This window comes from Tiliqua scincoides, chromosome 1 (assembly GCF_035046505.1).
Source record: "Tiliqua scincoides isolate rTilSci1 chromosome 1, rTilSci1.hap2, whole genome shotgun sequence".
Taxonomy (NCBI): Eukaryota; Metazoa; Chordata; class Lepidosauria; order Squamata; family Scincidae; genus Tiliqua; species Tiliqua scincoides.
The window spans coordinates 279,269,990-279,292,917 of NC_089821.1; the positions used below are offsets into that span (position 1 = coordinate 279,269,990).

General features: G+C 41.8%; 1 protein-coding gene across 8 annotated transcripts in view; it reads right to left on the reverse strand.

The window, feature by feature from the left end:
* The window catches only part of NCOA1 (nuclear receptor coactivator 1), a 358,899-nt gene that overhangs the window by 213,193 nt on the left and 122,778 nt on the right, over window positions 1-22,928 (reverse strand). For all 8 annotated transcript variants that reach the window (XM_066626702.1, XM_066626700.1, XM_066626699.1 and 5 more), the window contains one exon: window positions 11,069-11,244. The gene's annotated coding sequence lies outside the window, so the exon portion shown is untranslated. The remainder of the gene's footprint in view (window positions 1-11,068; window positions 11,245-22,928) is intronic.

A 22,928-nucleotide genomic window follows, 5' to 3' on the forward strand; every position in this document is an offset into this window, starting at 1 on the left:
ATTAAACTTCCCAACAACGTCATGAACCTAAAATGGAGCAACACGGAGACAGCATAAGTCTTAGTGAAAACAGGCACATGCCACAGCTGCATTTCCCAATTTATGGCCCATACTGCTGCCCTGACATATGTATACATTCCTGAATGCTTTCTGGCACAGGTACCATTAGCCCTCTTAAATGTGTTTTGAAGCTCTATGCAGCTGTGAACTGATGTTTCTTTAAGAGAAGAAAAGTTAGCTTTTTTAAAATATTCCTGCCAAAGTCAAAGAATGTGAAAAACCTGAATTTAAAAATTTATTACTAAAAGATTGGTTGGTTTATACTGTGAATAGGCTATTAAAATTAACTAGTTTGTTTATTTTCTTTCCTCAGCACAATTTGAGCTGAAATTGATAGGATGCTTTCCGTTTCCCAAAGATAAACCAGACCCCATCTAAGCAGGCTGTGCCAATAGGATTATATCTCTAGATGTTTGGTATAAATAACAAAAAGCAGGAGGGACCATTTTCCCCAGATATTAAAATTAATGTATGACTTCTCCAAATATATTTTAATTGACATGTGCACGCAGCACAACCGAAGTCTGTGATAGTTCCATTCTTTGAACATTGCAAGGAGAGTCAAAGGTTTACACCACTAGACACCACCAAATGTATTTGCATCCATTTTCCATTTTCAATGCACTCTTGCTAAAGTTCAAATAAGAGGAAAGTCAAGGAAGAGCCACATATCCTAAGAGTCTCCTCTCTTCCCACCCACCCCCTTCTACCACTACTTCTTTCAGCACACATGTGCAGCCTCTGGCTAATGTCCCACATGCATCAAGTACAAACAGCAAGCAAAGAAGGCATGCAGAAGTATGGTTTGGATTTCAGAGCTCTGGACACTGTCTGTTAAAGATCAAGCAAAGACTTCGGAATTTTTCAGATGTGTTCAAAAAAATTCAAGCAAGACTTCTGAACCTAGAAATTGTGGTGCATTCATTTAAACTGCCCTGTATCTTTACAAGATTTATACAAGTTATGTCAACTGAGAGACAACAGGGGGTAATGAAATTAATTGATTTCCATTTAGCTCTCTCTACACTAGAAAGAACTCTAAGCAAGATCCTATGCTTGATGGCACTATTAAAAGTGCTTGATTATTAGATGTTGAAGAGAAAAAAGCTGGTATTCCTGGACAGGACATTTAAGACACGGACAGTAAATGGGATGTATTAGTGTTTCTGCTGTCACTGTTTCTCAACCAAACAGTAGAGATACTGATAATAAGAGGGGTCCCTGCTACAAAATGTTGCAGCATATATATCCTAATGCTCAATTCGCTCAAACAGGCCAATTCTGCCTACCCTGTTCCCCTGCTGCTGCTTTGACCATTTGAAAACTCAACTCCTGGAGAGGAGCTCAGTTCACATCAAGTTATCTGGAGTCCTCCCGCCTTTTCTTTTGATTTATAATCATAACTACTTCTGCATAGTCCCCCAATGTAAAAACTGGGACCTCACCTGTTTTGCATAGACTGATAGGTGGTTGAATGCCTGAATTTGCTATATAGAGGATTCGACACAAATATACATAAGTCTATCTACAGTGTATTATATTTTTCTAATACTTGAGCTCATCTAATATTTTGTTCCTTTCTTCTTTTTTTACAGACTATAATTCAATGTGCTTGATAGAGAATTCAGCTTTAAGAAACTGTAAATTAAGTAAATTGTAATTTGAAATTATAAATTGCCATGGCTTTCAGTATAAAATTCTGAAACAAAATTTTTAAATTTAATTTAAATTTTTAAAACAAAATCAGTAGTGTCCTGTTTCTTGTTAAAATAATTTTTTTTTCTAGCAAATGGGTTTTATTTAAGTCTTTCATTTTTCTTCAGCATGTTATACACTTCAGTAGCATGTATGCCAAAGAAATTTCTGAAACATTCAGACCTCAAAAAATGATGGAACCTCAACTGCTAGATACAAGATAGTGGATTAGATAGCCCTAACCTAATCATGAAAACTATTAGGCTGGCTAGTCAAGAATCTGCATTTCAGACTCTTAGGTCTTTGATCATGTGGATTCGGGGGAATGAATGGTCTGAAGGTATACAGTGTAGCCACCTTGCTGAAGCTAAGAAAGTCTGGGCCTGATTAGGCTCTGGATAGGAGGCTGCCAGGAATCCTACATATCATTGCCAAGTTCTAACAATGAGGATAGGTAAGATATAAATGTAAGTTAAATAACTGAATTGGTTCTTTTATGGATTAGTGGAAATCCAATTTCATACACACACTGATGGAATCTGAGTTGATGGTGACTAACCAGGAAAGATCTTGGGGTTGTGGTGGAGAGCTCAATTAAAACAATGTGCAGCAACTATGAAAAAGGCTCCATGCTACAGGTTATCAGAAAAGGGACTAAAAATTGCAATTATATTGCCCTTGTACAAATAGAGGGTGTGGCCACATGTGGAATATCACACACCGCTCTGGATGCCACATCTCAAAAAGAATACTGCAGTGCTAGAAAAAATGCAAAAGAGGGCAAATAAAACAATCAGATGGGTTAAGGTTAAAGTTGGAGCATCTTCTTTAAGGAGGAAAAGTTATGATGTTTGGAGTATTTTTGTACAGGAAAAAAGGTGAGGTGGTAATTTGATTGAACATTATAATGCACTGTGTGCAGAGGAAAGTTCTTTTCCCCCTTCACAACACCAGAGACAGGGCTGCTCAATGAACTAACTGGCAGGGGATTTGGAATGAGAAAAAGGAAGTACTTCTCCACGTTGAGTATAGTGGAGTTCACTACATAAGATATACTGATGACCATTACTTCAAATGAAGAAATGTAGACAAATTCACAGGGAACAAATCTACAACTAGCAGGAATGGGAACTTGAGTCAGGTGACTCGAGTCCGAGTCACAAAAATCAGCGTTATTCATTGACTCATGCACACTCAAGCCACACGCATGGAAGACTCAGCAAAACACTCAAGTCAAGGGCCCCTGACTCAGCACTCAGCCCACATGCATGCAGACTCGAATCTGTCTGGGTAAGCTTGCTTACTGTTTTCATGGCGTGAGAAAACTTGTGGGGCCATCAGTCAGACCAGGCACGCAGCAGGGAAGTTCCAGCCAGGAGGCAGGGAAAGGTTAATGTTTGCGTTTGCATCCGAGCAGGAGGAGAGGAGGCAGAACCGGGCTCTCTTGCCCATCTCTGAAGGTACCAATCATCACTGGATGAAGGATGGAAGGTCTGATTTGTTTCTTTGGATGAAGGAGGGCAGGAGGAGGAGCCCAAGGGGGTTCTTGCCTTGGAATTGGCTGGAGAAGCCCAGGGGAAAAGGAGACAGGGAAGTGGGGGGAGGGGTTCATAGAGGTCAAGCTTTCCAATTTCCAACTGCTGTGAGCTTCAATGTTACTGGGGGGGGAGGAAATCCCACTGAATGACTGGCTGCAGTGGGACTACTTCTGAGTAGAGCTGCAAAGGATTGGGTCACCATTGTAAGCCTCACAGCTGCTGCACATGACCCTCCTTCCTCTTGCCACTTCTGTTCCTGCACTCTCGCAATTTGTCCCATCTCCTCCTTCCTTGTTTACAGATAGAATAGGGATATCAAGAGAGTGTTAAAGAGAACTCCGACACACATACACCCTGGCAGCAGCTCCAGTTTTTCCCCCCAGGCCTGACACATGTATCAAAAAGACTCATGACTCAAGTCTTGAGTCACAAAAATGCTCCAAGCAACTCAGAAAGTGCCCCTGTTAGAACTAGTTTTTGAGTTGAGTCGTGGGGGTGGAGACTCATGACTCAACTCATGTCAAGCTGCGCTGGATTTGCCCATTCCTAACAACCAGCTATTAATCACAATGGCTATATGTTACCTCCAGGTTCAGAGGTCATATGCATCTTAATACTAGCTGCAAGGTAATGGTTGGAGAGGGGTATGCCTTCATCTCCTGTGTGTGGTCTACCAGAGACAGCTAGTGGACCATTACAAGACACAGAATGCTAGACCAGTTGGGCATTGATCCAGCAGAACTCTTCTGGATTTTTACCTGTGAGGCCAGATTTATTTCTCTGTTTAGTTACAGAGCTTATCCTTGGTGCCTACCAAGGGAAACTGCAGCATCCCAGCTTGTAAGATGGTGATTGCTGTGGAAGTAACAAGGTAAGCATGATAAAGTGCAATGGACTTGGCAAGTGCTACAGCAATGAATGTTTGCCTACTATTAGGGGAAAGAACAAGCATCTGTCTGCCTTCCTAATCATTTTCTACCATGTAGAACAGAACGATCCCCAACTATACAAAAAAAGCAAACCAAGTAAAATTTATTCCTTTTATTACAATTTGTATTGTAGCTTCAGTAAACAAGGCTGCAGCTTGAGTCTCTGCTTCTCTAAAAGTACAGGCTTACACTTCAGAGGGCAGAAAGCCTTGAAAATTAATCAAACTACCAGTACCTTCACAAAGACAGAAATTTCCCATGCTTTTTCCCAACCCAGAGAGAACACCACTTGGGAAAATTGGTATAATAGCTCTTCCAGTCATTAGGTGAATGAAAACCATGCCCTGAACATTAAGCCTACTGAGAAACAGCTGGACAAAAACTTCTTGAAGACATGTGCTATAAACAGTCTGCTGGCAGTCAAATTTTCTTAGGGTTCTCAGGGGAAGGAAAAGATAAGCCAATAAACAAGTTTATGAGGGAGGGAATGCATCCTAATGATACTCATATCTCTTATACTTATTGTCCTTCCTTTCCTTTCAGAGGAGGCCTACTAGCTAAACCAGTTTTCTGTCACAGTACAGGTATGCACCACTTAATAGGGATACATTCTTCAATCCCCTTTGTTATGTGATTAGGTAAACAAACATTCAGCCCAATCTGGGTCCTCTGTTGTGTAAACAGACACTCCCTGCAAGACACTCACTGGCTGCATAGACCACTGGAGAATGATTACCTCTTCTTTGCATTAAGAGCCTCTTTGTTGTGTAAACAGCACTCTGCTCCAGGCTATGAGAGACCTGATTGCTTCATTAAGAGCCACTTTGTTGTGCTTTGACCACTCCATCCTTAAGCAGAAGGTTGTTAAGCTGCCTATATAAGAAGGGCATGTCTTAAGAAACACATTCCATCAAAGCCAATGAATTGTCAGCATCATCCTGAATTATTTTGCAAATCATTTAACCCTAAAGCCTGAAATGGTTTGGGCCCAACACATTTAAGGAGATATCCCACTAGCCACATATTTTTAAAAGCACACCTTACTTTCCCTGAAACAAACAGAAGCACACAGGAAGTCCAGGAGTTACTGCAGGAAGATCATAGCATTCTGAATCTCTTTTCAACCTGTCAAATGAAGACCTGCCAACCTCACATGTCACAAAGTATCCCTTTCCTTTCAGGGGTGTCACGCAAGTACATCCTTTTATGAAACAACCCCAAGAAGCTGGTGCATTTGCATGTACCTATAAGAAAGATTAACTATTCAAGTAAAATGTAAGAGTTAAAACACACAACATAACTACTACATAAGGGCCACTTAAATGTCCAAAAGGGGAACTGAAGCCTTAAAAAGATGTTGGAAGTAGGAAAACTGATTGAAAAATACAATTTCCTAATATGTTTTGGTGTACTGTGTTCTTCAGGAGCTCCCCACCTTTGAATTCCTTTGTTTAAAAGTTCCTTATCCCTTGTGTGAAGCAGCTCACTCTTCGGACTGAGCATTTTCTCCCAAGCTATAGTTACTTTGACAGTATAAATTCCTACTACTAAATGTGTATGCTTAGATCACAGAATGAATTATTACTCAAGACAGACAGGTCCTGCTCTTCTTTAGGAAGTGCATATATGATTATGATAACATGGTACCTAAAAGAGAACTGGTGTACAGTAGCATGAACTTTCACAATTTCATCAGATGCACCTTACGTTTCTAATGCACCTGATGGTTCCCTACCAATGAATTATTCTACCTGCAGGTTTTAAAGCAGCTCCTCATCTGGAAAATATGGGAGAGTTATTCAAATTAGAAAGTTAAGAAGCTACCAGATAATATATATCAAACAGTCGATATTCTTTGGACTTGCAATAAAAGAAACACACACAGCTTAGTAATGTGCCAGTCAGACAATTGCTTTCAATTAATTTATTGTTCACCTTTAATATCTGCAATATACTTAGAACAAGAATTCAAATGCATGTCTATGCAGGTCCTTCATTTTAGTCAGAATATGGTAGACTCTCATTGGCTGCAGAAATTCTCACTGCATATGAACATTAAAATCTGTATAATCTGATGCATACAGAACCCATATCCAGGATCTCCAACTGAAATAACTTGTTTTGCTCCAGTCTCATTCTTTGGAAACTGAAAGCTTCTCACATGTGTTAGGCCTCTCCATCAGATTACCTAAGCCCCTAAAGTTGTTTCTCCACTCAACACTTGAAGCTTTTATCAGTACTGACTGAGATCTAAGCTGAGCAGTCACTTTGGTTCTTATAAATGTAATAGGAACACAAAAGGAAATGGTAGGCTCTTTTCCATGCTAACCAAATTACTCTCACCACTGAGCAGTGACAAAGTGTCCTGTTATCTACCTTAGGCATGCCTGTAAGTTATCTAAACAAAACCTTTCAGCAATTTATTCTGTTCTCACATCATGGTTAAAGCAACAAGGCTTTATTTTCCAATCCAGATCTGCAACACGCAGCACATGACCCTGGGAGAGTGATGCAAGTCCAGTAAATTCACATCCACCCAAATGCAATCAAAGTCCAGAAGACAACAGACAATATTTGTTAATTGTATACTGCCTGAACATAGGAAAGGTGATATATGAATCTTTTCAATAAATAAATAAGTATGTGGAAATGGGGTGCTTCAGTAGGGTGGCCCAGTTTCAGATTCCCTCCGCCAACACACACACACATTGCACTCCTCAAGCTGTTTGCACACAGATTGCTGCAGGTAAATTACACATGCAGTGCTGTGCAGTCAGGGTCAGGTCCTAGTCAGCAGCATGACAGAAGCAGCCCTGAACGTTCTCAGAACAATCCTGTTCAAACTGGAATGTGTAAGTCTATCACATTCCCATTCCTTCTTGACTCAGTGGGAAAGCCCCAAACATACAAGTCAAGGCCCACATTTTGCTTTAAAACACACACACACAGAGAGAGAGAGAGAGAGAGAGAGAGAGAGCGCAACATTAAGGGGAATAATAAAAGCTTCTTCAAATATGTTAGAAGCAGGAAATCCGCCAGAGAAGCGGTTGGCCCTCTGGATGGTGAGGGAGGGAAAGGGGAGATAAAAGGAGACTTAGAGATGGCAGAGAAATTAAATGAGTTCTTTGCATCTGTCTTCACGGCGGAAGACCTCGGGCAGATACCGCTGCCTGAACGGCCCCTCCTGACCGAGGAGTTAAGTCAGATAAAGGTTAAAAGAGAAGATGTTTCAGACCTCATTGATAAATTAAAGATCAATAAGTCACCGGGCCCTGATGGCATCCACCCAAGAGTTATTAAGGAATTGAAGAATGAAGTTGCAGATCTCTTGACTAAGGTATGCAACTTGTCCCTCAAAACAGCCACAGTGCCAGAGATTTGGAGGATAGCAAATGTCACGCCTATTTTTAAAAAGGGAAAGAGGGGGGACCCGGGAAACTATAGGCCGGTCAGCCTAACATCCATACCGGGTAAGATGGTGGAATGCCTCATCAAAGATAGAATCTCAAAACACATAGATGAACAGGCCTTGCTGAGGGAGAGTCAGCATGGCTTCTGTAAGGGTAAGTCTTGCCTCACCAACCTTATAGAATTCTTTGAAAAGGTCAACAGGCATGTGGATGTCGGAGAACCCGTGGACATTATATATCTGGACTTTTAGAAGGCGTTTGACATGGTCCCTCACCAAAGGCTACTGAAAAAACTCCAGTCATGGAATTAGAGGACAGGTCCTCTCACGGATTGAGAACTGGTTGGAGGCCAGGCAGCAGAGAGTGGGTGTCAATGGGCAACTTTCACAATGGAGAGAAGTGAAAAGTGGTGTGCCCCAAGGATCTGTCCTGGGACCAGTGCTTTTCAACCTCTTCGTAAATGACCTGGAGACAGGGTTGAGCAGTGAAGTGGCTAAGTTTGCAGACGACACCAAACTTTTCCGAGTGGTGAAGACCAGAAGTGATTGTGAGGAGCTCCAGAAGGATCTCTCCAGACTGGCAGAATGGGCAGCAAAATGGCAGATGCGCTTCAATGTCAGTAAGTGTAAAGTCATGCACATTGGGGCAAAAAATCAAAATTTAGATATAGGCTGATGGGTTCTGAGCTGTCTGTGACAGATCAGGAGAGAGATCTTGAGGTGGTGGTGGACAGGTCGATGAAAGTGTCGACCCAATGTGCGGTGGCAGTGAAGAAGGCCAATTCTATGCTTGGGATCATTAGGAAGGGTATTGAGAACAAAACAACTAGTATTATAATGCCGTTGTACAAATCGATGGTAAGGCCACACCTGGAGTATTGTGTCCAGTTCTGGTCGCCACATCTCAAAAAAGACATAGTGGAAATGGAAAAGGTGCAAAAGAGAGCGACTAAGATGATTTCGGGGCTGGGGCACCTTCCTTATGAGGAAAGGCTACGGCATTTGGGGCTCTTCAGCCTAGAAAAGAGGCGCCTGAGGGGGGACATGATTGAGACATACAAAGTTATGCAGGGGATAGACAGAGTGGATAGGGAGATGCTCTTTGCACTCTCACATAATACCAGAACCAGGGGACATCCACTAAAATTGAGTGTTGGGCGGGTTAGGACAGACAAAAGAAAATATTTCTTTACTCAGCCTGTGGTCGGTCTGTGGAACTCCTTGCCACAGGATGTGGTGCTGGCGTCTAGCCTAGACGCCTTTAAAAGGGGATTGGACAAGTTTCTGGAGGAAAAATCCATTATGGGGTACAAGCCATGATGTGTATGCGCAACCTCCTGATTTTAGAAATGGGTTATGTCAGAATGCCAGATGCAAGGGAGGGCACCAGGATGAGGTCTCTTGTTATCTGGTGTGCTCCCTGGGGCATTTGGTGGGCCGCTGTGAGATACAGGAAGCTGGACTAGATGGGCCTATGGCCTGATCCAGTGGGGCTGTTCTTATGTTCTTAGAGAGAGCGCCCAAAAATCTACTCATGAAGAAAAAGTATGCATACACACTATTTCTAACCTACCTGTTCTCTTGGGCTGAGAGTGGGTAACAACAATTTAACAAGATCTCACAATATAAATGACTTAGCTAGACATGATGATGATGGACAGGCTATTGCCCCAAAGTGGAAACTCTGTGTCAAGTTCTTTCTTATCGTTCTGCAATTATACACTGTCTATTTAGCCTGGGTATGGTGCAAGCCAAAAGAATTATTAGTCAAAGGGTTATAGATAATGAACGCCAAAGTGACCTGACTAGGGTAACAGGATTTTATATTTCTGAGAACCTCAGGTACCTAGCTATTCCAGTATCCTATCTTACATCATTAGAAATACCAAAATACAGACGAGCTTTTACATTAGCTCGCTGTTGGGGGTTACCCTCAGCGGTATTGGAGGGCCGCTATAAGAAAATTCCATATTGTGAGAGATTCTGCCCATGTGCAGAACAAATAGAGACTATCAAACATGTTTTATTGAGATGCTCCTTTTATAAAGACATCTGCGCTGAGCTTATCTCCCCACTACTGAACAGATTACCAGGCCGCACAAGTCAATACTATATCTCTTTGCTTCTATCAGATACCAATCAAACCACTACATACACGGTTGCGAAATTCCTCGTGGCAGCAATAAATATCCATAGAACGATGGTTAAGAATGATGTCTCCCTTATTTAGCCCAGGAGTTATTGGCATGTGAGAATTTTCTATCTATCAGATTTGATAAATGGGATGAATGTCTTATAATGTTTACAATTTTAGTTTATTAATTTAGCATTACAGGGTTTTACTAACCAATAGCAAGTCTTAGTTCATTTTAAAGTGTATTCTGATAAAATATCTAATCAATTTTTTCTTTTTTAACCAAGAGATTGGTTATGACTGTTATGTTACAATATGTCCATAAAGCTGTATTGCTACTTTTATGCTGGTCTGAGACCATTAAATAAACTACTTACTTACTTTCAAAAATTATACAACTGTCAAAATGCTATGCATTTCCCTCTTCATGTTACTGGCTGCCATGGGAAATGGTATCACAGAACATGATGGTGTTGCCAATTTCGATGGAAACCCCATCATTGTTGTCATGCCCACTTCTGGCACAGAGAAACCACCTTGCTCCAGACCAATACAAGCCACTGAAAAAATCCAAGAATTTTGCCAAACTGCAGCAGCATGCATTCCAGCTCTTGGGGACTGGGTGGGTGGAGGAGGAGGAGACAGAGAAAGTAATACTTAAGAGGGGCAAGTGTGGAGCATGTGAATTGCTTTATACAATACATGGGATAAATCACACATGGTTGGAAACAAGACGGGAATGCCCACACACACTCTGTCCTTCTGCAGTGGTACTGCTAATAAAGAGGAGTTTGCACTAGTTAACATGAGCAGGAGCTTAGTTGCCAGCATGGAACGGAAAGGGTGAATTTCAGAGTTCCTACTTCTAAGATGCTCACTTTCCACAAGAGCTCTTCTCTGGTTACATTCAACAAAAGCTCTAATTTCTGTAATCAAGCCAGTAACCTCAGCCTCTGCAACCTAACACCAAGCAGCAATTTGCAATGCAGTTGTGGCAAGGGACCTGTTTTCCACACCCACCAAATCAAACGTTATCTTTTGTTGCAATGCACTTTGAAGACCGGTTTTGTAACAGCAAATGCAGCGTGGCAGGGTTCTGCGTTCAGTAATATACTGAAAACAAACCACGGAATGCAGAGCAGAGAAGAAAAGGAAGTATACCTGCTCTGGGCAGTTCCAGTTATTAGTTCCACACGCAGAGAGACTGCACAAAACATCTCCAACAGGTTTCAGCAATTCTCTCTCTCTCTCACGCATACCCAAAGGAGAGGAAAAGGAAAGGACATTGAGAAAAACAACTTACCTCTATCTTTCCTGAGGTGGCAGATAATTCATGGGGAAGGAAAAAAGTCAGACTCTTCAGTAAGTCAAATAAGATGAGCAAACAAATCCTAGAACATCTGCAAACATCGGTATGTATCTTTAGAAGGCAGATTAACTCCCCTGGTTGGGGGGGGGCCCAGCATGGATGACCAAATTCTGAAAAGGAAGAAGACAAGTTTCCCAATTAATCCAATGACCAAGAATTCAAATTCCTGTTCATCCACGACATTCACTTATCATATTATTGACACAAATAAACATGGCACCTATGACACATGGGGCTAACATCAGGGATAAAAAATGCTGCTTTGACACTTCTGATTCCAGGTCTCTGTGGCACTTCAGCCAATCCTGGCCGACATGTACTAGACAGAAGATGGTTTCAGGTACATATAAAATATCAGAGGCCGGGAGGGGGCGTCCAGAGATCTGCCTTGTTCACTCAGGTGTTGCCATTCAGATACACATTACAACCATCTCACATTTACAACTTCCTGTAATATGCCAGTGGCAAGGAAGAAAAATGTTACACAATGAGAACACAGGCCAACACAACCCAGCAACCTAGCCCATAGATACAGGTGGCATCTGAGGTCAGCAAGGTTAGGTACTGGCCCACATCCATCAGAAAGCCTATCCAGTTAGGCCAACCGCAGTACCTATGGCAGTGGAAATACTCAAAGAACAGACTTCTAGGGGTCCCAGCAATCTAGAACTGGCACTACAGTCATAGCCTGGCCATCTCTAATTTTCTATAGGGATCTGTCCAGTAGATTTTTCTCTGTGATGGATCCACCTAACACACTGACCCTGCAATTGTCACATCTTTTGAACCAGATAGTTCACTGCCTATACATTCCAGACAGCCTGGTGACTGCAATCAAAACATTTATGTTTAGCCAGTTAGGCACAGCCCATTATAGACTAACACAGACATTTATTTAGCATTGGTATTCCACCTTCCCATGAAACACACTCAAGGTGGCTCACAACTACCAAGTTTAAAAACAATACATACAAGAGAACAAGGGATCTCCAGCAATATTCTGCAGACCGTAAACCACGAACTTCATGGCCAACAAGGCTTCTGATGTGTGGTTTGATTATTAATTACGTACCACCAGCAATGGTTCAACAGGCCTGCAACAAGATCATTCAGAAAATACATGAAACCTAAATGTGTTAGCCTTTTGCAGCTGGTCTCAACCAGCCATTACAGCCAGATCATCCCAGAAGAAGAATCTCATCAATGGCCTCTGTCCCAAGCACAACACACAGTTTTTGCAACAACAAAACCAAGACAGACTGTACTAGTTTGTATACTGGCCATCAGTAGATCCTAAAGACCAAACAATATATTCTAAATAAACAGACTTATTTAGTCTGTAAATTTAGTTAGTAAACACCTAAGTGGCCTATAGCAGAAGCTTTGACCCTTGGGGGCCAATAATGGTGCTAGAGCAGTGGTTCTCAAACATTTTAGAGGCCCTAGAGGCTGCTGCCTTATAAATGCCAAGGGGTGGGGCTATAATGGTGATTGGGTAGAAGTGCTCCCCCCAAGTAACAGTTTAACTCTTGATGCACATAGCTTAATCTACCCTGTCAGTTTCATGAAGCACCAAAAGTTGGGTCACGGCCCTCTGGTGAGTCCCAGACCCACAGTTTGAGAACCACTGCACTAGAGGTTGGTGTGGTTCACCCAGTGCTCTACCCTCCCCAACACAGCTTCAATTAAACTTGAGATACGTGCCCGGGCAGCTCAGGATTGGGCTGCCCGTCATTAGCTTTCTTCTCACTATTTTTATTTAAATTGTATAAACACTTGCTGCTATACTCATCACAAAAGAATATAAGAATGTAACATAAAAACATAAGAAGAGCATTGCTGGATTTAGCCCTAGACCTATCTAGTCCTGATCCAATATATCATAGGGGCCCACCAGATGCTGCTGGGAGCATACAAGACAGCAAGATACCTGCATCCTATTGCCACTCCTCAATACCTTGCATTCAGAGATAGGCTACCTCTAAAACCTGGAGGTTGCACACAGTGAACTTATAACCTGTGAGGAAGAGTTCACCTGTCCAATCCCGTTTTAAAGGCAGGAGTTATCACAACATCCTCTGGCAAGGAGTTTCACAGACTAATTATATGCTGGATAATGTTTCCTTTTGTCTATTCTGACTTTCCCACCAGTGAATTTTAGTGGATGTCCCCCAAAACTGAAAATTTATATAAACGGCTCTCTTCTTATGACTCAGTAGGGTGCAAACAGATAAATTACTCAGTCATCATTTAGTTTTAGAGTGTGGTTTTGGACTCCTTCTCTGCTACTAGTAAAGTGCTTCTCTGCCTTCTAGAGTACAAGAGGTACAACAAATAAGAAAGGTGTCCAATTCTGTTGTGCAGAAGACAGCCAGTTCTGGTCGCACAAACATCTTAATTGGTCAGAAAATTTGCTGAAATTCAGCTGAAGACACTTGTGACAAAATGCAAGTAGTGACTTGATCACAAGGCATCTCACCTAAAAATGTTTACAGTAATTTTTCTCTTTACAGACAAGAATGAGTACCTTCCCATTCTGCTTTCTAACAAGCTGGGTATGTTTGCACACTTACACACCAACAAAGTTGGGAAGATGACAACTTTTCCTGCTGCATGATTGGAGACAAGACAAAACTGGCCAGAATGCCACATAGATGGAAAAGTCCAACCAGAACTATGGAAGGCACAAAGTAGGACAGAATTGTGAGGGAATCTATAGAAGGAGAAATGTAACTGAGATCAAAGTAACAACTTTTGCCAGCTCATTCTGCTTACAGTCAGCATGCCTCAATTGACTAGTCAAATATTTGCCAGACTATTATTTGACCACAGGTCAAATATTCCACAATGTACATGATGCTTGAAAAATTGCTCTACTGCCCACACTTGGCACAATCACCTTTAAAGGGTTTTTGGTTCTCAACAGCAGTTATTACTTTGCCTTATGTCTGTTTTTATTTCATTTTTAAAATATTTTGGTAAGTGAAGACTGATCTTCAACAAGAAGTTCAGTGAAAGATTCTCATTCGGTTTGACATCATTAAAATAGTTCATTACTACTTTTTAAAGTTACACTCATTGCATTGTACTCTTAAAATTGCGCAAGTTTTTCCTCAGTCATCAGCAGCTCCTTCCACAAGCAAGAGTTACACTAACACAAGTGGTTTTTCCCCCACAATAGTTACAACTAATTTTTACAATTAGTATGTGTGTGTGATTCAAGGCATCCTGTTTTGCCCCAATGAAGTTAATGCTTCAAAATATATGACCAACTGTTTTGGTTTGACTTGTCGAATGTCTAACTTTATTTCTCTTGAAACCAAACCACTAACCATGCATTTTAGCTGGCAGAGCTTCTGCAGTTTACACTCACATGAAACCTCAGATGAAACCCCCACTATTTCACAAACAACTAAAAGGTATTCACGTGACCAGGCAAGAGAGAAGCTGGTTAGTCAGACCCACCAACTACTGACCCTCCCACAACAAAATATCACTCTATTCACACTAAAGTCTTTTCCAGACAAAATATTATTGGTTGCATAAACAAAATAGTCTATGAAGTTAACTGTGATTCAAATATACAATTTGATTTGGTAGATGAGTTAAATCTAAACACAAGAGACAAGTAACTAAGATGTTGACAACAGCAAAATTATTACTGACAAATATTTGTAGACAGCCAGACTTACTTATGTTGAATGCTTCGCTAAGAAAATTATGGAAAATGTAATGTAATTACATTTCCTGTAACTACAATGTAAATGCATTGTAGTTAAATCATAGTATGATGGGAAAAGCAAAGCAATAGAAAATTTCAGAAATGACAGGACCCAATTTCTATTATATTGGAATAAAGTAACTGCACATGAAATATGATATGCAAAATAATAATAATGTAATGTAGGGATAATCAGCTGTACCTCTCTTGTAAAGTGATTCCTGAGGTCATTGTGGGTTTAGAAGAATTTATGGTTTGATTAGAGATCTGTGTTTGTATAGATGCAATGATCCTTTATCCACTTTGAGTGTATTAAATTTTTAACTAAATGATGATGTATACTACACAACACTACACACACACACATTTAAAAAGGACCATTTCAGACAATGAGAATTTTCAGTGCCATAATTACAGTACAGTCCTATGCATGTTTACTCAGAAGTACTTCTAGAAGTAACTTTTACTCAGAAAAAAGCTCCACTTTAGAATGGGTTTACTCCCAACAAAGCGTGCATACAATTTCAGCCTTAGGTTGAAATTACTCATCTCCTGCTGGGAACACAGGTGGTTTCCTTCAAGACAGAGCTCCTGTGGCAGAGATACTGCACCTTCTCCAAGCACCATCACTGAAGTTGGGAAACTGCAATGTTGACTGCAGCTTTACTCGCATACTGTGATTAATGATGTGTGGGATGTGGCCATGTAGACATCTGGTGTGGGTACCCCCTCTTTTAACAGTAATGCCCTGCCACTTTGTAAGCCCTTTGATGTTAAAAATATAATTTAAACTTCAAAAGCATCTCCTCAGCACTGCAGTGCACACAGTTACTCTTTAATTCATATCCCTACAAGAAACTGTAAAGCCCAGATGGACTCTAGATATTCTGAACCAAAGCTCAATTTTTTGCAATGTCTCATGCAAACCAGGAAAGCCCAGCATGCTCTGTATTTCAAAAGATAGGACCTATAGTCTCCAGGAATTGACACTCTCATGGTCCTTTGAAACTGGAAGTCCTTCTGCCAAAAAATAGCCAGGTGCCCATTATGAGTTCTGCATCACCACAAAGTTGGACAACTGGAGTGTGTCTGAAAGTTAACCTGGGTCAGAGTGAGCTCATCATTTGATGTTCAATAAGAGCTAGAAATAACTGGGTTGATTCTTTCAATTAAGTGGGAATTCCCTTCCTCAAGTGTGATTGTGGCATATTTTTGAAGCCCTTTTGGATTAGAGATTGAGAGCCCAATCCTGTGGTCCGCGGCATGGCTCCATGCCACGGACCACAGCTGCAAACATGCCATAAGGCACATCTGCAGGGCTCACTGTCAGGCTCCCGCTGGTGGCCCAGGTTCAGCAGCTCGGCAGTCTCCCGGACCACCGGGCTGTAGAACGGGGGGTGTGGACAGGAGTGTGGGGGAGGCGTTCCGGGGAGGGGGGAGGCCGGCGGGCGGGAGGCGTGCTAGGGGGCGGGCGGGAGGCGTGTGAGGGGAAAGGAGAGAGGTGGATCTGCAGAGCTGTGCTCCGCAGGATCCAGGGCGCTCATGCAGGGCTACGTGCCCTACACAAGCACCTTTACTTTAGCGCCGACCTTTCGGTCGGCACTAAAGAGAGTAGCCCCATTGCGGGGCTGCCTCCCTTACTTGGGGGAAGGGGACGAATGTCCCCTTCTCCCAAGGTACCTCCCGCGTTAGTGCGGGAGGCGCAGGATTTGGCAGGAGCCCTCCTTGGAGCTGCCGAGCCTGGGCGCTGTGGGCACCTCAGGATTGGGCTGTGAGTTAGGTCAAACAAGAGTTTTAATTGAACACCCTCATTTGGTCGGAGGTAAGCTTTGATCCCCCTTCTCCCTTTGTAAAAGGGAACACAAGAGTGAGGAGGTGTGGGTGAGGTGAGCAAGAAGTGAGAAGATGAGATGCAAGCAAGAACATAAGCAGGAGTGCGTGCATGTGGATTGCTTCAACTTACTTCTCCCTTTTCGCCAGAATCTAATTACTTTCTAGATTCAAGAACAGGTAATATCCCCCTCTTGTTAAGTGTTGCCACTGCCCTTGTTTTTTCTAGAAGAAATTTCATCTGTATGAACAAAAATTAGCAATAATCTCTCAGCTTCTGTCAAAATTGTACGTCATTTCTTTTATTATTTGATACTGTGGCTTTTAGTCATATTAACTTTTTCTCAATATATGAGTTGATTATAATGGAGTGGACTCCAAGTCACTTATTATTCTTTTATTTTTGTGACGACAGTTTGTAGAGCATGTGCATCATGACCAATGACTTACAAAATCCCTAGACATGCTTGTTGTGGGGGCATATGTAAAATGCACAGTGCATGCATCTCTATAACAAAACTGTATGAGTAACTGCATCCTACTCCAATTACCCCTGCCCCTACCTCTGTCACCTCTTTCCTTGTTCTCTCCCACTCTCATAACTGAGTGGCTCTCATTAAGTTCTTTGCTCTAAAGCAGGGGTGCCCAAACCCCGGCCCTGGGGCCACATGCGGCCCTTGAGGCCTCTCAATGCGGCCCTCAGGGAGCCCCCAGTCTCCAATGAGACTCCAATTGCCCGTACTGGCCCAACACAGCTGCTCTCAGCGTGAAGACGACTGTTTGACCTCTCGCGTGAGCTGTGGGATGAGGGCTCCCTCCACTGCTTGTTGTTTCACGTCTGTGATGCAGTAGCGGCAGCAAAGGAAAGGCCAGCCTTGCTTTGTGCAAGGTCTTTTTAGGCCTTGAACTATTGCAAGACCTTCATTCATTCACATAAGTTCATCTTTAATATATTCATTCGTGTAAACTTATGTAAATTTATTCAAATTTTAATGTAAATTAATTCTTTTTTCCCCGGCCCCTGACACAGTGTCAGAGAAATGATGTGGCCCACCTGCCAAAAACTTTGGACACCCCTGCTCTAAAGTAAGGAGGGTATAGATTATAGCTGAAAGGGACAAAACTTCTATATCATCCAATCCTGGAAAAGAAGCATGCTGGGAAAAGAGATCTCCATTCCTCTCATACCATCAAACATGTTGGGCCTTTTACAGGTAAACAACAACAAATTGACATTATCATCTCTTGACTTAAACTAACAGCCATCATCTATGAAGGACCTTTCCTGTTGCAGTCCCAGAGTTCTGGAACACTGTCCTTCGGCAGACACGTTCCACCACCTCGCCCCTCATCTGCTTATGTCTTTTCTGCATTGCTTCTTTTTAGCCTGTGGCAGTTGTAGTTTTCACTTTCTATGCGTGAAAGTGTTGGGTTTTGTTGTGTTGGGTTTTGTTCTTTGCTTTCTTTTTGGGATAGCCTTGTTTTAATTGCTGTACACAGCTTTGGAAAACTACATTAACAGTTATGTACCACTATTCAAACAAGCATTTGCTTCATCTTGCAGCTCAATCCCAGCCAGCACCACACCAGATATCCTCTAATTTAGATGCTTTGCTTAACAGGCTTTGTTAACCAGAAAGCCCCAATGGCATGATGTGCTCAGTCAGTAAGCATAAAAGAGGACTAGCAAGGTCTCCTCTACTGCTACAGAAAAGTACAGTTAACAAGAGTAGCTGCTCTCAGTACATCCTGGTCCATGGCAAAGCACTGTTCCTACTGAAATACTTTGAAATCATCATACTTTGAATTTCTGAGCATTTGCCAGGGGGTGGGGGTCCTTGCTAGTACTTTCTCCTAGTTGCAAGCAGCATGAATCCAGGTTGATTTTCCCCCCACCACAGCTCCTTGAAACAACATAAGGTGTTTTTCTAGGTAGTTCTATGTTTTCATTATTACTTCATATAAAGCCTGAGCATGAGATAAAAGGACATTTGATGACAGATGGCAAACAGAAGTACCAAACTCAAAATAGCTTTACCTGAGGAGCAGTTCCCCATAAGAGTAACCTTTTAATTAGTAACTGCTACTAAAAGCAGTATATGTTAAGACATTTAAAACAAGAATCTATACCTGCAAAACTATCTGTAATATTTCTCATTACTTGGCATTTCCTGCAGAGAAGTAAACCCTGATGAAGCAAACCCATCTACAAAACCTCCCATCAAAATACACTTGTTAGTGTTTAAGCTGCCACCTGACACTTTATAACATTTATTTTTCATGGGTATTTTTCATTTTTGTCAACACTAACTTTTTCAGTACATGAGGTACGAACTCAGATTCAATTGTCAGTGAACTGTGTAAAAAGAGATTTTCTTGCCAGCACCAAGCTTTGCTTTTCCATAAGAACCACAGCCAATACCAAAAGTCACCATACAGAGGATAAATCACTATTTAACATTAAGCCTATTTCATTTTACCCATTGCATATTGCTTTGGGGGCAGGGAGGAGCATACAAAAAGGTTTAGAACTGGGTAAAGACATGCCAACATTAAAAATACCACTCTCAAACGAATTAACCCCAGTCACCAAAATTACCCACACAAGAAAGGACTTAAGCTTGGGCTTTGGCAGCCCTACAATTGTGTGGCCAATCAACTTGAATGCAATGATGGTATAATCAGGTAGTCCATTATTTAGTACTGACATGTCATCACATACACAAGACATAAGAGACTACAGCTCAGCAGTAGTGCACATGCTTTATAAAAGTCCCAGGATCAATTCCTAGCATCTTCACTTCAGAGCTTCAGGTAGCTGGGCTGGAAAAAAATCATACCTGAATCCTGGGAGAGCTGCTGTCAGACTACACAATGTGAATTTAGATTGTTCAATGGTCTGACTCAGGAGAAAGCACCATTGTGCATTCAGAAATGTTGGTCTTCACCATGGAGACAAACAAGAAAACAGCAATGGCACCAGCCTTCTCTTTACAGAACCAGAGAAATGTTGGGGTATTGACTGCAAGGTGTGTCACCCTCATAGTGCCTGTTCTAAAGCCCACTCCTGCCTCTATTGCTCCCTAGCAAGTTCTAGGAGGGGTATGCTTCATGCCCCACCTAGCAACGGGATGGCTTGTAGTGATGGGCAGGGTGTCCATGAGAAGATTAATGCTCCTTGGTTGTCATACAGACCAAGCCTAACAGCTCAGGCATCCTGAAATCCCCAAGAGATGAAGGAAAGGAACCACCTCTCTGACCAAAGAGAAGTGAAGCACCATACCACATTAGAAACAGGCTTGTGCATTTAGTTGTTTATTACTGGATATGGCACTCATAAAGCATTTTGTAATCCTCATAAAATGTACTCCCAGAGTATAATACACTGCCAGCCACACAGATGTGCCTATTACTCTTTCCATTACAGATCCCCGCTTAAAGATTTGTTTTTAAGTTAGTTATAAGAATTGTTCAGGAGTTAAGATCTGGCAAACTACCAAGCCCAACAGCTAATTTCATGTTCAAGGAAACACAAAGAGAAACACACATGCTTGTTTGCTATTCCATGGAGGCCAAAACATAACAAAGTTTCCAGGTCAAAGTGGACTATTACAGTTCAAAGTGCTCAACAATCTCAGCTCGGACACAGTAAAAGCTCACGTCAGTTTGCATGAAGAAATGGGACAGCTTTCACAAGAGCTTCCTGAGGTAGATGTTTCAATCAGAAGTATCTTTTTTTTTTCTTCCAATGAAAAGTCCCTTTATATTTGCCTGGTTTTTCACCTCGATATTAACTGGAACCCAATCTATCCATACAAACTCTCCAGGAAGTTTATGGCGCTTTGGCAATCTTTCTGACGATGTTAAGTTGCTTCTTAAATGACTCCCTTATTATGCACAGATGCCACAAAGCCCCAGTCTTCTACAGAAATCAAGCCAATGACCTAGTATTATCCAGCCCACTAGACTTCAGGACTTAAAGCAGGTCACATCAATAGCATCCACCACAATTTCCTTTTAGCTGAGATGATGGTTTTTTGCTTTTGGTCATTTGTTTTCAAGGAAAAAGGAGACATGGAGGGAAACTGACTGACCACTAAAGTGAAATATAAAAAGCGGGTGCCATGTTACAAACATAAGCCAAGGTGGGCTCCATGTATGCAAAACAGAATCCTGGATGTCAGCAACTCTCTGGAGTTTCAGGTTGATCCAAGCACTGACATTTAAGATAATGTAGACAGCAAATGCTGAATTTGGGTCTGAGCATAACATGCATGTTCTACCACTGAACAAGAAGCACTACCCACACATTCTGAACCCAACCTACCCCAAAGACATTATGCAACAGATTTAGCCTCCCATTTTCCAAGCTGCAGGTAGTAACTTGCAACCACACCCTGCAGAGCACACTGCCCACCAGCCAAGAAAAAGCTATGGATGTTTGCTTTCTCCCATTTTCTCTTTCTCCTCTCATGTAATTCCCTTTACAGTACTGCTCCCCTTGTCTTTGGAGGGTTGTTTGAGCCCAGCAGAGGCCGCAGACATCTGTCTGTGGCCTTTGAGGGGCTCAGATTGAGCTTTAAAGGGAAAAACCAGAGGTCATGTGTTTTTGCCTTTAGGGCTCAGTCTGAGCCAAGAAGAGGCCACAGACGTCTCTGCTGGGCTCAGACAACCCTCTGGAGGCAAGGAAAGTTGAGCTCCCCTCGCCTCCAGAGAGCGCTATCTCAGCAAAAAGGAAATTGTGGTGGATGCTATTGATATGAACTGCTTTAGGTCACAGTCTTTGGGTAGGTGGATCCGTGATATGCCCCCATCCCGAAATTACAGTAGCTGCTAAGGTTACTTCATCTGCCTAACAGTAAGACAGGCTCTGAAACTTCCGCAAAAAAAGACCCCTGTCAACATAGCTGTTTTCACATACTTTCCTCTCATGCACAACCAAATCTATCAATTGGGACAAAGAACAAAAGGGGTCTTTTGAATCTAGAACAAATAAAACTTTCAAATGCATCAATATCAACATTTGTCCTGTTATAGTGTCTTACTCTAAATAAGTATTCAGATGAACTCAAGTCTTCAATCAAGCAGTGCTGTGAACTCCACTTGTATAGCCGAAATCTAAGATTAACCACTGGAAAACGTCTGTTCATGCAAAGTTGGTCCCTATTTTGCAGTTAGTGATTAATTGTGTTTCTTTCCGTAGCAAAAGAAATTAAGGAATCCATACTGAAAGTGAGCAGCATATCAAATTTCCTGGCTCTACATATGTTCTTGGTTCATTCCAACCTCTAGTACAGGGGTGTCAAACATAAGACCCATGGGCCAGATGCGGCCTGTGGAAGCTCTTTATCTGGCCCTCGGGCTCTCCCAGCACCACCTTCAGCTGCTCTCAACTGCTGAGCAGTGCTGAAGTGTTACTGCTGAAAGGCTGGCCTACATGATAATTGGACTCTCCCAATAATGATCAAGATTTGTGTATTTTGTCTTCTGTCACCTGCAGCTAATAAGGTCCTAAGTGAGAAGAAAAATACTTTCTGGTCTTGCCCTCCGTAATGACATCACTTCCGGCCCCCAGCAGACAACATGAATGCTATTCGGCTTGCTGTATGAAATGGGTTTGGCACCCCTGCTCTAGTACATCTAAAGGAAGGAGCAAGTTTCCCAAAACCTGCTCCCTGATAAATGGGAAAGGGGCTCTTTGATCTGAAAGTATGCCCCTCATACAACCCAACTCTCACTCATACGTTTTGGAGTAACATGGGTAGTTTAATTTTTACACTTTTTTCCAAGAGACCAAAGCAGTTTCCAAAAAAACTTGTAAGAATAAAATATATAAATAATGCTGTATCTAAAAATACAAAAACTAGTTAAAACCAACAATTACAGAGTCATGATTGCTATCCTAGAGTACAATCAGAGTCATGTCTGAAAAACACTTGAAGCAATTATGCACTTCTCAAGACAAGTGCTGGACAAATGCAGACTTATTAGTGAATACTTGAAGGGTTTGCAAGAACTGCACAGCTTGGTTTTCTTTTGTTTGTTTAGAAGTTTCTTCCACTCATGAATGCAGGGTTAAATTCATGACCCTGAAAAACACAACATACCCAAAAGCCGTGAAAAAGTAGAAAATATTTTTTTAAGCTGCAGCTAATTAACATCTAGAAATGCCTCTCGCAGGACATCTAGCTTGGATTTCTCTTCCCAAAACTATCAGATATTTGTTTTTATTTACAGCAGTTT